The 13,203-nt window shown below is 26.6% G+C and overlaps 1 protein-coding gene across 5 annotated transcripts in view; it reads right to left on the bottom strand.

Moving 5' to 3' along the window:
- Positions 1 to 12,512, bottom strand: part of LOC118069596 (tachykinin-like peptides receptor 99D) — a 58,131-nt gene extending 45,619 nt beyond the window's left edge. For 4 of the 5 annotated variants that reach the window (XM_035087811.1, XM_035087812.1, XM_035087810.1 and 1 more), the window contains exon 1: positions 12,262 to 12,512. The gene's annotated coding sequence lies outside the window, so the exon portion shown is untranslated. Of the gene's footprint in view, positions 1 to 12,257 lie in introns of all 5 variants that reach the window. The other variant, XM_035087809.1, reaches the window with a different exon arrangement.
- Between the last annotated feature and the right edge of the window lie 691 nt (positions 12,513 to 13,203).

Below are 13,203 nucleotides of genomic sequence, written 5' to 3'. Positions count from 1 at the left end.
AAAAAATAAAGTTTGTTACAATATGACCAAGTTTATCTTCATCTTTTTGCTGCTAAACTATCGAAATTGAAGATAGTTTAACTATTGTTTTTTTTTTTTTTCATTTGTTTTATTCATAACAATTCATTGCAACGTACACATACAGTGCCCTCTGAAAGTTAGTTAAAATATTAAGGTAAAAATTATCAGGTATTTTTTCTTCCTTATTTATAGAGTATTCAAAAACACAGTGAGTTAAAATAAATACTGAATACATGGTTAGAAAAATTGAATAAAAATTACCCTGCATTTCAGAGTAACTCAAATATCCTGCACAGAGGGAGTAAAATTTACCCCCAAGATTATGAAATTCTCCTTTCAAGTTTGTAAAAATTATTCTCTTATGGGATGAATTTTAGCATCGCACGGGGTAAAATTTTACCCCGTATCTGAATTGAAGGGTAATTTTTACTCACTTGTTCTTTTCATGTAATAATATTCACCACTGCTATGTAGTAATTTTTTACTCCAAAGTAGATTAATTTTTACCCCACACAAGTGTAAAATTACTACATAATAATGATAAACACATTTACATGAGAAGAGTAAAATTTACACTGATGCGATGTAATTTTTACACTAGAGAGGGGTAATTTTTTTACCCTTTTGTTAGTGAAAAAAAATTCTTCTTTGGAGTAAAAAATCTATTCCGGTCATTATGTCCACGGTTAATTTACGGTTGGGTAAAATTCACATATTTTGGGATAATTTTTACCCGGAATTTTTGTCTATGTGTGTATAGGATATGGATGAGGTAATATTTTATTACAATTTACATTAATTAGTGTGATTTAACCATCGATCTTCGAACCGCAAACATTTCTTTGCCTCGGTGTCTAATCTATAAGGAAGAAGAATAAAAAATACCAAGCTTCCTCCAGGCTTTTGAACCACCGATCGTAAAGTTAATGACATAGATTTAGCTTAAGAAAATGAGCCTACTAGACTCGTCATTTAGATTCTGTAGTCATTATCCAAGATTCATTGAATGTTTCAGGACTTTTTATATGCAGCAAACGTACGCATTTTTTTTTCTACTTTTTAAAAAAAACTATTGTCTATAAAAATTATATCATAAGAAATTAAACTGAATTTTAAAATATTCAAGAGTGATTGAGGACCAGAGATAAATTTATTCTACGAATTATTACCTTTGTTGTATCAACTAAAAGTCATAGTCTCTTCTAGAGAACTGTCTTGAGCAAAACGCGATCATTTTCTACATCGTTGAACAGCTTTTCCAACAAAGAAAAGTCGTACTAGAGCTGTTATGAAAATTAATTAGGATTAAAAACAAAAGTGGAATAAATTTTTTTAGTCTTCTAAATGTAATATTAAATTTCTTCTTTCATCAAATTCTATATCAAACAACATTAGATGAATATTTATTAAAAATTAATATGTTTAATAACAATAAAATAAATATATCATAAATATTTAATCTTCCAATCATAAAGTAATGGTGATAAATAATTATTTATTAGTCACTATTGTGCTAAAACTATTGAAGTGTATTGTAAGAGAAAGATAACTCGTATGTTGGGTTAATCATTCACCAAAGGGTAAATAATGCTGACTAATTTAATAACATTATAGGTGTAATATCAACGTAGTACATTTGATCATTAATTTATCGTATCCATTTTTCTAATGTAAAAGTTAATAGATGGATCTTCATCATTAATATCAACTATTTCATAGACATTAAACTTTTTTTCTCTCTTTCAAGTTTAAAAATAAAAATCTTTCCTTTATATGACGATGACATTTTTTAAAAGAAAATTATCCTTTTGTTTGTATAATGGATCAAATGACATTCCCACTAGATATAACCAGTTAATTTGACAAGATTAGCACAGATTTCTTTGCTAATTTGAAAACTTTATGTTATATTCCACATCTATGCTGTGAGACAGATGGTTTAATTTATTTCAAATTATTATTATCTAACTTGACATTCTAATTCTACTTGAGACATACTCTTTAAAAATAAATCAATAAATATATGCTGTGTTTCACTGTGATTTTGAAAATTTATGTGATAAATATTTTAATTGACCATTAGTAAAAACATATTTTAATACTCTTAGCAAGATTTCAAGTAAGAAGGTAGACTTTTAATATACATATATATATAAAATATAAACGAATCAAAAGTTAACAGGTATCGTTAAAAGTTGGTAGTAACAACTTACTTTAGCGATACACTTTTAATCGTTCTTTCTGTTTTACTTTTTTGTAGCCAAATACAGGAAAATAGTAGCTGTAGAAATATTGTTATGTTTCAAATTAAAATTTTAATTAACTTACTGCATTAACATTAAAAATGTCATCAATATAATAAATATATACATTTATGTCTTGTTAAATAATTGTATGTTTCCATCTATATGTTGATAGAAAAACGACGAGATTTATTGTTAACAATCCTTGACTCATTTGTTTGCATTCCCTATAAAATTTCTCCATTTCCTATTCCCTCTTGAAGTCTTCTTTGAAATTGTAACTATCTTATTCAGTTCGGTTAATAGGAAGCACCTGGGTTCTATAGGGCTACTTACTACATGCTGAATTCCGATCTCCATTGATCCTTTCCTATTGAAATGTTTTGTTTCGCATTAAAACTCCGAAAAGCTCTAAAGGTTTTAATTTTTTTTTTAAAGGAATGATTAAAATGAAGTGTTGAAGAAACACGTGGATAAACTTCACCTACATTTGGTATATAATTTAATTCAATACTTCTATTTAGATGTTTAAAAACTGTCTAAAAGTATTTACACATGTAATGTATGTGATTATAACACACTTGAGTTCGTAGTGTAGTATCGAATAATAATACTGTTTTATTTTGCATAGAAGGGTAATAAAGAAAAATCGCAAGTAAGAAACGTTTTTTTTTTAATTAAAAAATCTTTGCTGTTATTTTAATAAACTTTTTGTTCATCGAAATTCTTTTTTAAATTATTATTTCATTATTATTTTAAAATATATATTTTTAAAAACGAATCCTCTTGAGCTTCTATTGACCTTTTCTTTTTTCACACCAACCAAAATGGAATGGATCAATTGCGAAAAAAAAAAAGTGTGAAAAGATAAATAACAATTCAATATTTTTTTAATAATACTTTGATGAAAAATGAAAAAATAATAGTTTTTATCATCTCTTATTCCATTTTAGAATGTAAACATACTTACAGAATTGATTATTGAATACTATTTTTCAATTACCCCAAGTACTTTACTTTTCATCACTTATCATTAGTACTTGTATTAAAACAAATGAACAATCAATCAATGTAAAATTCATTTTTATAAATGATCATAATTATAGATACGTCACATGTGTCTATTGTAATAAGCATATAATTAGAGATAATGAGATTACGTCCTGAATTTGTATAATAAATTCCATTCAAACCTTCGTAATAATTTGATCCGATCACATTGAAATATATTTCATATGACTTTTGTTATTTAATAATATTTTTAATATCAATTGTTATATAAAATTGAATGAAATAACTAAACAGACAATGAATGGAAACTTTTGATATTTTAATGACGATACAGCCTCTGTTATAAAATATTTAAGAACTTTGTAACTGGATTTGTAACAAAGCAAGAATTGTTGAGTCGATCGAAAGATTTTTCAAGAACTTGTTGACGAAGCTTTAAAAAAAAGATGAAAGACAAAGTACAACTAGCTTGAAGCAAACTTTGAGTACATTTCAACATCGATCCAACTTGAAGAAAAAGAGTTTTTATGTTTGAGCAAAGACTAACATAGGACATGGAAATTCGTCTAGAGGAATCTTATAGATGTGATACAGTTGTGTGATGAGATATGATGAAAACTTTTTGAACGAGATTTTAGCCGAGCAGTTACTTTCAAAATTATATTTTAGTATGTAAGACAAGAGAATATCCATTTAGCCTTAAAGCTCCTATAATCATCACAATAACCATTTTTCAGGCTTTCTTTCAAGTTTTATGCACTCATTTTACTATATCTAAAAGCCTCTATTTTTCTCTTCAGTATCGTCTAAATATTGTAAAATAATCACATGACTTTATTTATGTATTAATTAATAAACGACTTGATTTTGTTGTTAGCAACGCTTGATTCATTTGTTTATGTTAAGCGCACTGAGAAAAAAAATTTTGCTATGCAAAAAAACGTTAATTTAATCAATAATAAGAATTTAAAATATTCGCAATAAGATGTTTTATTAGATGCAATATTAGGTTCAAGATGATGATAAGTTTAATTACAAGTGACATTAGATTAATTTATAGGGTCAATTTTTTTTCAATGCAGTCTGAATTAGTAACCTTTCCTAATCTGTTATAATTTATTCTTCTTTCAATCGATTTTACTAATTATTGAGTATTCATTTCGCTGTATTTTACAATATCATTTTACCATAAAATTAATTGTCTAAAAAATACCATTAGTATTTTATCCAATCGTTCACTAGAATTAATCAATTGAAAGTGTCATAAATCTCAATTATTCCTCCTATTTTATAACTCAATAATTAGAAATTAACTCGTATTGACAGGAACATCAAAATGTCTGTACAGATATCAAATATCTTTTTACTTTTCTCACGTATATCCTTTCTCGATGTATTACTTTTCATCGCTGGACTCGCCATTGAAGTATATATTTTTAAAAATAAAGTTCAATACAACCAAGTTATAAATACCAACACAATTGAAGGATGCTTTGCGGCGACATATCTTGAGGCGAGTTTTGGGATACGACTACATCATAAATTAGTGAAAGTTCCAAAGTGATGATACATTTATCGTCATCAAGAAACATCTCATCCTCTTTTGCTTACTCACCTACACTTTGGTGTAGTGTCGACAACCTACTATCGCGTCAAACTTCCGTAAGCCTACTCTCCACTCTTCTTCTTCGTCTTTGCTTCACTTGCTTCCACACTCTATCGCTCTCAATTATCCTCACTAAGTCACTCGATGCCTTTAGGATGTTGTGATACCTCAATACTACCTTCTGATACTAATTTATTACTAGTCAACTTACACTACCTTTTTTTTTTATTATGACATCGGTACACGCAGAGAAATGTATAGTAAAAATTACCCTGAATTTTATAGTAATTTGGTGACACTACAGGGTGAGGGTAAAAATTACTATACACATTGTAAAAATTGCTGTGCACATTCTAAAAATTACCATACTGCATAGTAATTTTTACCCTCACCCTGCAGGGTCACCAAATTACTATCAAATTCAGGGTAATTTTTACTATACATTTCTCTGTGTGTACACATGGATTTTTTAGATTATTTACTCATTTTTAATACTTTTATTTCTTCATGACTTCATATGACTCTAAACAATTATATATTGTTTATAAAAAATCCAATTTGTTATAAACAATCTAAAATGGTTTTAATTTATTGAATTATTATGACTATGATTGCATTTGATAAATATAGAAAAAATATTGTTATAAATAATTTTATGTGATTAAGCAATTTTATATTGTTTATAATAATAGGAATTCGTTATAAAAAGAAAAAATTAAAAAATTGTGGATTTCAGTAAATGGGAAGTTCGTCGTCAAGGCACAAAGTACACCCGAGCCCATTTTTATTTAAATTTATTGATATTTGTATCGTACAATTTGTTGAAACAAATATACGTACTCATTGGAGCCTAGTATTTTGTTAAAAATAAAAGTTTTAAATCCAAGGATTACAAGTACTTACGATAGGACCATCTACTAGTATTATTTATGTTACTTTATAACACCATTTAATATTTTGTTTAAATCCTTTCAAAATTTTTCGTCATATTACTACATAAATGGAGTTTAAAAATATAAAGTTGACTATTTGCTCTCGTACTGCAATCCTATTCATTTCTTTATTTTCCTCCTACCGGTACGGACTTTGTTTTATCTGTAAAGAGATTACTTATAAACTTGAATGTTTTACACTCGATGAAACGACCTGTTGGTAATTCGTTGTCAAGAAATAAATTAAAATGAAACTCAACATTTCTATCTTTTTACTCACACTTTAAACTTTATCATTTTCATTACATTAAATCATTACTGAAATCGTGACTGTTACATTTTAATGATGGTAAAGTAATTTAAATAATAATTAAAATAGTTTTACAATTTATAATTAGTATATTTTGTTTGAAAATATTTTTAATATATATATCTAACGATGCTTTCGAGGATGTCAGCCATTAGGTTATATATTCCTTCGACCGGCATCGTTTCATAAAAAAAAATTACCCTACAAGTACAACGTATGCAATTTTAATGCACCAGCCTGGTAATTATTATTTATGACTTTAAAAATGTTAAAATAACATATTGCACAATCGGTGCTCAAAAAGCAATCTTTTAAATTTATTCAAAAAAAAAAGTTTTATTTTTTTTTTAAATATATTTGAATTTTGTAGCAACACTCTAAAAAATAATAATTAAGTCCCATAGTTGGATTTACAATCATGTGTTAATTTCTCATTTGACAGAAAATAGTTGAGTCCTTTTCAAACTATCAGTAAAAGAGTCAGTGAAAAAATCATTTAAACTGAATTTCAAATCAAGTATTTCTTAATAATATTTAAAAAAAAATTTTTAAACGTAACTACTGTAATCAAAATAACTATCCATCTGCCTGTCAATCAACATCTCTCCATCAATTGGTTTGCAAAAAAATTTAATTTATCAATTGAAAATTATTACCTACAGAGAACTAAATATTTTATGAAAATAATTAATAATATTTTTACGATATCGTTATTATTTTAAATATATAAATAGAAAATATTTGGATAAAAATGGATTATGAATCTTTGCAATAATATATTAACTGATTCAATATTCATAAGGCGAAATTATTTTTAGAGAGGAATAATAAGTAAGTGTTTTGTTTTTCTAACGATACTCATAAACGTAATATCTATATTTAAAATGTTTATTATAAAACACATAAGTATAGAGTTATTTAAGAAGTCAATTCAACTTTGACTTTGATAGACAAGTGTATTGATTACATCATCTTGGCAAGCCAAAATGAACCCCTCGATTTCAGGAAACAAAGCAACTGACCTAAGAAATTGAAACGTCAGCTCATATGACAAATCATGTTCTTATAGATGATAAAAGAATGCTCATACAATCTCTTGTTTACATGCTTCTCAAGCAATATTACTTATGAAAAACCTCTTATATCTAAAATGTGTTCTGTTATCTAATTTTGACCTCAATTATCAAGATGCCAATTTTTCTTCTGCAATAACGAAAACGTTGGAATTAAATTTTTTAAACAATAAGAATTTGTTTATTAATAAAAAATTTTCAACATTAAAAATCATTGTCTCTGTCAAACTGATAAAAAATGAAGCAATTAAAGCACTTTATCTAAATATTATGAGATTAAATAGAATTTTAATTAATTACTTCCATCAATTTATGTCATGATGTGACCATTTTAATTAGTTAATGTCTCCATTTTAACAAGATATATAATAATAAAATGACTATCTTTTGTCTACATCTGTCTTTAAATAGTAGCTAATAAGTAATTGTAGATGAGTATAGTAATTAATAATCAATCAATTTATCAATCTTGTATTCACCTTTATGACCATCTATTTACCACAATAAGTGATCAATTAGTAGACATGATCTCTGGCATAGCAAAATACTCGTGATGAGATTCGTTTAAATGATTGGAAATGCTAATGTAATCAGTCCTGTTGTCTTCAATTCATCAACTATTATTCACTGGGTGAAAGAATTTTTAAATTATTTTGTTATTGTTAATAAAATGAAATAATATTATTTTTTTAACATTTCAATATTTGATTAATTAATAATAATTATTATTATCTAACGTAATGTGAATTAATACTTATATTTAGTACATTTAGTATTGAATTTCATAGACCAACACCTATTTAATGGAATCCTAAAAATGTAAAATGATATTCAAAGTACTTTCATAACACCTTTGAATGTATGAAAATTAAATTCGTAAAAAATCTTGTTCTCTGACTTGATATAATATAAAAGCTTCTATTTCACCTTAACTGAATGCTCTACACGTGCTAAGATATTTTTAGACGCCCATCTTTCCTCATGATGTTAAAACCTCGTTACCTTGGAAATCCATTCGCCTTTGAGCGATTTGTTGATGCATTTCGTTCGACAGCAAAGAAAGGTACGAAATGTAGCTTGATTTTTATTTTAGGTCAAAAGTAAAGCTGAAGACACTCGACATTCTTCTTTACTTTTCATATTCTTGAGGGTATTGAACAGAAGCACAATATCCCCTTAAAGGTTATTCAACATTGTTTTTATTCTTTCCATATTGAATCCCTTGTGAAAACATTTTTTTTAACATACAAATATTTAAATCTATTTTATAGATGTATGTACGGTCATAAGAAATATGTATGAAGAAATGAATTTATTCACGAGAAACAAAAGAGACATTGCAAAGTGTATTAAGCAATAATGTTGATGTTATTCGATGCAAAACATAAATAAATGAAGTAGAAATAAGTTCGGGCAATCGTCGTTTGATAGAAGCTTCAAAGTAGCGGATATTACTGATGGTCATTTCCTGCCAGATGAGAATCTGTTAATGCAGTGCTATTTGTTTTTGTACTTAGAATTTAAATTAAACATTAAATTTTCTATGATAATTTACCATTGTTATATCACTGCAAATCTAAACTTTTAGACACTAGACACTTAAAGTGTTTACAATGTTAAACGCCATAAATAAACTATAGTAATTTTGTAGATAAATTTTAAACACTTTTTACCAATTACCGGTAAACGGTCATGCTATACTTTGTTTATGATATTCAACAATATAAACACTTATGTGTTTAATTATTAAACATTTAAAGCATTTTGAAAAAAAATTATTTAATTGAAATAATATTATTTATAAGTTATTCAAAAATTTATTAAATATAATTATGTATAATAATAAATATTACTTATAATTTGAAAACAAAAGTTAATTTTTGTGTCTTAAGATTTGAAAGATAAAACAAATTTCCAATTAGTTGTATATTTGTATTCTTAAATGTCAACACATAATATTTGTTAAAGAACTTTAATTTAGATAAACTCATTTAAAACTATTAAGCAACTTAAATGACTACTTTTAAAAACATCGTTTCGAAAATGAAAGATTTCCGTCAATAAAGTCACACTTTTTATGTACACTTTATATTTTTAAACAGTAAAATAAAAAAATAATGATTTATAAATCATCTCTTTCTTTTCTATTTATACAATAATTACTTTGAACTATTTTAAATAATCATGCAATTGAAAATACTTAAAAATATTCATCTAAATAATCATTAGTGTTTTTAAAAATAAATATATTTACAAACATTAGTTTCCTCTTAGTATAATTTATAGATTTTATATTAGAAATGTTAATAACCGTCTTACCACAATCGATAACAATATATACATATTTATATACATCTATACAACGTCATCTCACCCCCTACACATTATGTTACCTCATCACAAAACATATTCTATTGTGTTTTTCGGACCCCTGGTTGTCTTCAAAAATTTACTTCTTTTTTATTCAACGCATTGAATATTGAGGAAGTGATTAATAAATATTGTCCACCATTAATATTGCAAAAAATACGAAAAAAAAATTACTTTGTTATAAATGTTTATAATTCATCTTTTGTGACAATCTAGATATTTATTCTTTCTTTATTTGTTTCCTTTTAATTATAAATACTGTAAAATAATTATATATCTCCATCTACATATGTATTAATTGACAAACGACTAATTTTGCTGATTTGTTTATGTTTAGTATTTGCACTGAGAGAAGTATATAGTTGCATTTACCATTAATGGTTCGAAAAGGAAATTAACACAGGATTGTAAATCCAACTATAGAACTCAACTATTCATTTTTTAGAGTGCGACTGAAAGCAGTCTTGATCAGACATCTTTCTGAATCTGTCATAATTTATTTCTCTTTAATAAACATTTTAATTGGTTTTACTTAGTTTTCATTTCGCTATATGTTAAAATACTCATTTCATATGACTCTAGATTTTATCACAATTTCACACAAAAATAGCAGCCATTTAACCGGAATATTCATTAAATTTTTTTCACTACAATATCCTTCAAGAGTATCACAAATTTGAATAAAAAAAACACCATTTTCCACTTTCTCATGTATATTTTTCCTATACATTTTACTTCACAATCTCGTCTTTTTGCCTTATTTTGCAGAAATAAAATTTGAAAGAAGTTTAAACTCATATGTTACGAAATAACTGATGACCATCCCAGATATTTATTGCTTCAGATATCTTTTGCAATAAATCATACCTTGAACTCAGTAACAGTATTAGATTCTGGATTTTCGGTTGACCAAAGTTTATCAAAAAATTTTCCTAACAACAATCTGTTACTTCTTTCACAAGCTATTTTTATATTTGTTCTACTACGATATATAATCTATTGACAGCATCATTTTTATTATTACTTCCTTTATACAACAGTATTATGTTTATCACAATTTAATTTTAATTGATCGTCATAAAATTCTCGATTAACGACCTGTGTATCGTATGTTCTAATATTAGCAATTTATATTTTACTTGATTATCCATGGAATCAAATCTTTTTAACACTCTTAAGTAGAAGTGAATTTTTTCAATTACATTCTATCCATAAATTGTTCTTTTCTTTTTAATTAACAATTATCATTTAGTTTTAACACATATCTAATTATACAGTACCCTCCAAAAGTTTGTTAAAATTATTTATGATTCTTTTTTATAAAAGACTGTCGTCAAAAATAATTTTTCATTCGACATAAACAGCACAATTTTCATTTCAACTCACTGTTGCTCTAGAATACTTTGTTGTAAGTAAGAAAGAAAAAATACCTGAGAATTTTTACTTTAATATTTCAACTAACTTTTGGAGGACACTGTATTTGCTATTATCCATTGAGAAGAAAGTAATTTAGTACTCCTAAAAATAAAACAGTAAACATGATTGCTAAATAGTGAACATAATTTTCACTGTTTCAATTTAGGAGAATAATATTTTTCAAATAATACGATTCAATAGGAATTAATCGTTAGATAAATTTACCTCAAGACTCGCAATGTAATTCATGTTATCCCCAAACCAGTCAACATAACTTGAAAAAATCATATCTCTACAATTAAACGCCTTTTTTTTGCTAGTTAAAAAAAAAGTATCAAAATCCTTGTGAAATATAAATTTGATGTTCATTAAAAAAAAAAATTTCCTATCTCGCAGTTTGTCTGATAAAACAGATGGTTCAAATCAATTCGATTTAGCTGTCAAAGATAGATTTCAATTTATAGATTAACGGAATAGAATAAGTTTTTTTGTCAGACAATCACTTGAATAGGGTAACGAGGCTTCGAGAGTATGCGAGTGGACGAAATCGAGCGTTTCCATTGCATCAATCTATATTTTCAATACTATCTTGTCCATTAGACTTTTATGTACCAACATCAACAAAAATATATCTTTTAATTTAAAGGTTAAACAAAAAACCTTTAAACAGTAAAATAAACAGAAAATATTCTATATTCCTTTCGGAAAGTTAACCATTTTTTCCTTATTTCCCGGAAAGAAAGCGACAGATTTTTTCCCTCAAAAAAAATACAATGTGGACTAGCACTTTTCTAACCTAAAAACTGCAGAAAAAGTTGACTTTTGGCGACGATATGATAAAAATGAGTATGTTGACTGTGCGAACAAAATAAAGCATCTTTACCTGAGTGTTTGCCACCCTTACCTACATCTCAGGAAGCAATAATACACCCAGTTAAAAAATGCGCTATTTTACTCCCTCGGTCAACAATCCCCTATTACCGTACGCAACAGTAGAATAAGTAGTAACGACAGTGCGCGGTCAGCCAACATTTCTGATGTAATTGGCTTCATCAATTATAATGTGTGATTACTGCAAAGCCACTTCGTATTACATTCTAATGTATAACTCGAATTCCGCAAGCGTAATTGAACAATAAATGTTACTGATGTATTTATCTTCATCATTTATTTACACTAATCTTTTTCAATTACGTGCAATGTCACAACAGATTTAAAACTAATATTCATATTTCTCTATTCAATTATTCTGTCGATATTTATCTTTATACATACTCACCGGTTTCTTCTTCAATCGGATGACAAAAATATTTCAGCACTCGGTCAAAATTTTTTGGTTAAAAACAATTGAATAACGTTTTTTTTCAGATTTTATTTATCAAAATATTAATATTATCCATATGAAATAATGGATGGATTATTTTTAAATCACTTTCACATCAATCAGACATTGGGATGATGAATATTCTGAGGCAAATAAAGAAAACCATGTCCATGTATTCGTCATGAACATTACACCACGCGCGTCTAAGCGATACTGCCCAACTTATCACAAACTAGTATAGCGACATAACGTTCAACTGCACCACGGCGCGCACTCAAGCCATCGACCTATCAGAGCTTGATCACATTTGTTAACCACAATTTTTAAGAGTTTAACAGCTTCCTATCTTTTTTTGTTTTAATGCAAGTACGTTACTCTTTTTATTTTTCCTTCATCATCTTATACCTTCACTCAACGAATTATTTGACCATTTACAAAATAAATTCATTTTGATTACACTTTTTGATTTTAAAAATAAATCGGCCATGTGATCATTTTAATATTTATTTCATGGAGATGATAAATATCATACCACTTATGAATATTAAATAATTTCATGAAAACACGAATTGTTAAATTAAATGAAATTCAAGAGAAAAATATATCACACTATGACATGATAATTTATTAAATTGTTAGTGACATTTCTATTTCATTGATTTATGTTGTATCATCTCCACTACATCCTATTTGGTAATTATTTTCATTCAATACTTTTTAATATTTTATTATTTATTAATTAATAAGAGTTTTTAGGAATTATTATTTTTTTTACCATTAACTACACTGCAAATCATGTTTTCAATGTTAAACCCCATAAACAAACTATAGATGTTAACACACCTTGAAGTGTGTTAAAAATGACTACAAGGTTCTATAGTTTGTGTATATCTATTT

The sequence above is a fragment of the Chelonus insularis genome, unplaced genomic scaffold, assembly GCF_013357705.1.
Source record: "Chelonus insularis isolate UGA/USDA-ARS -01 unplaced genomic scaffold, ASM1335770v1 contig_41_pilon, whole genome shotgun sequence".
Taxonomy (NCBI): Eukaryota; Metazoa; Arthropoda; class Insecta; order Hymenoptera; family Braconidae; genus Chelonus; species Chelonus insularis.
This window is presented reverse-complemented; position numbering and strand designations above follow the sequence as displayed.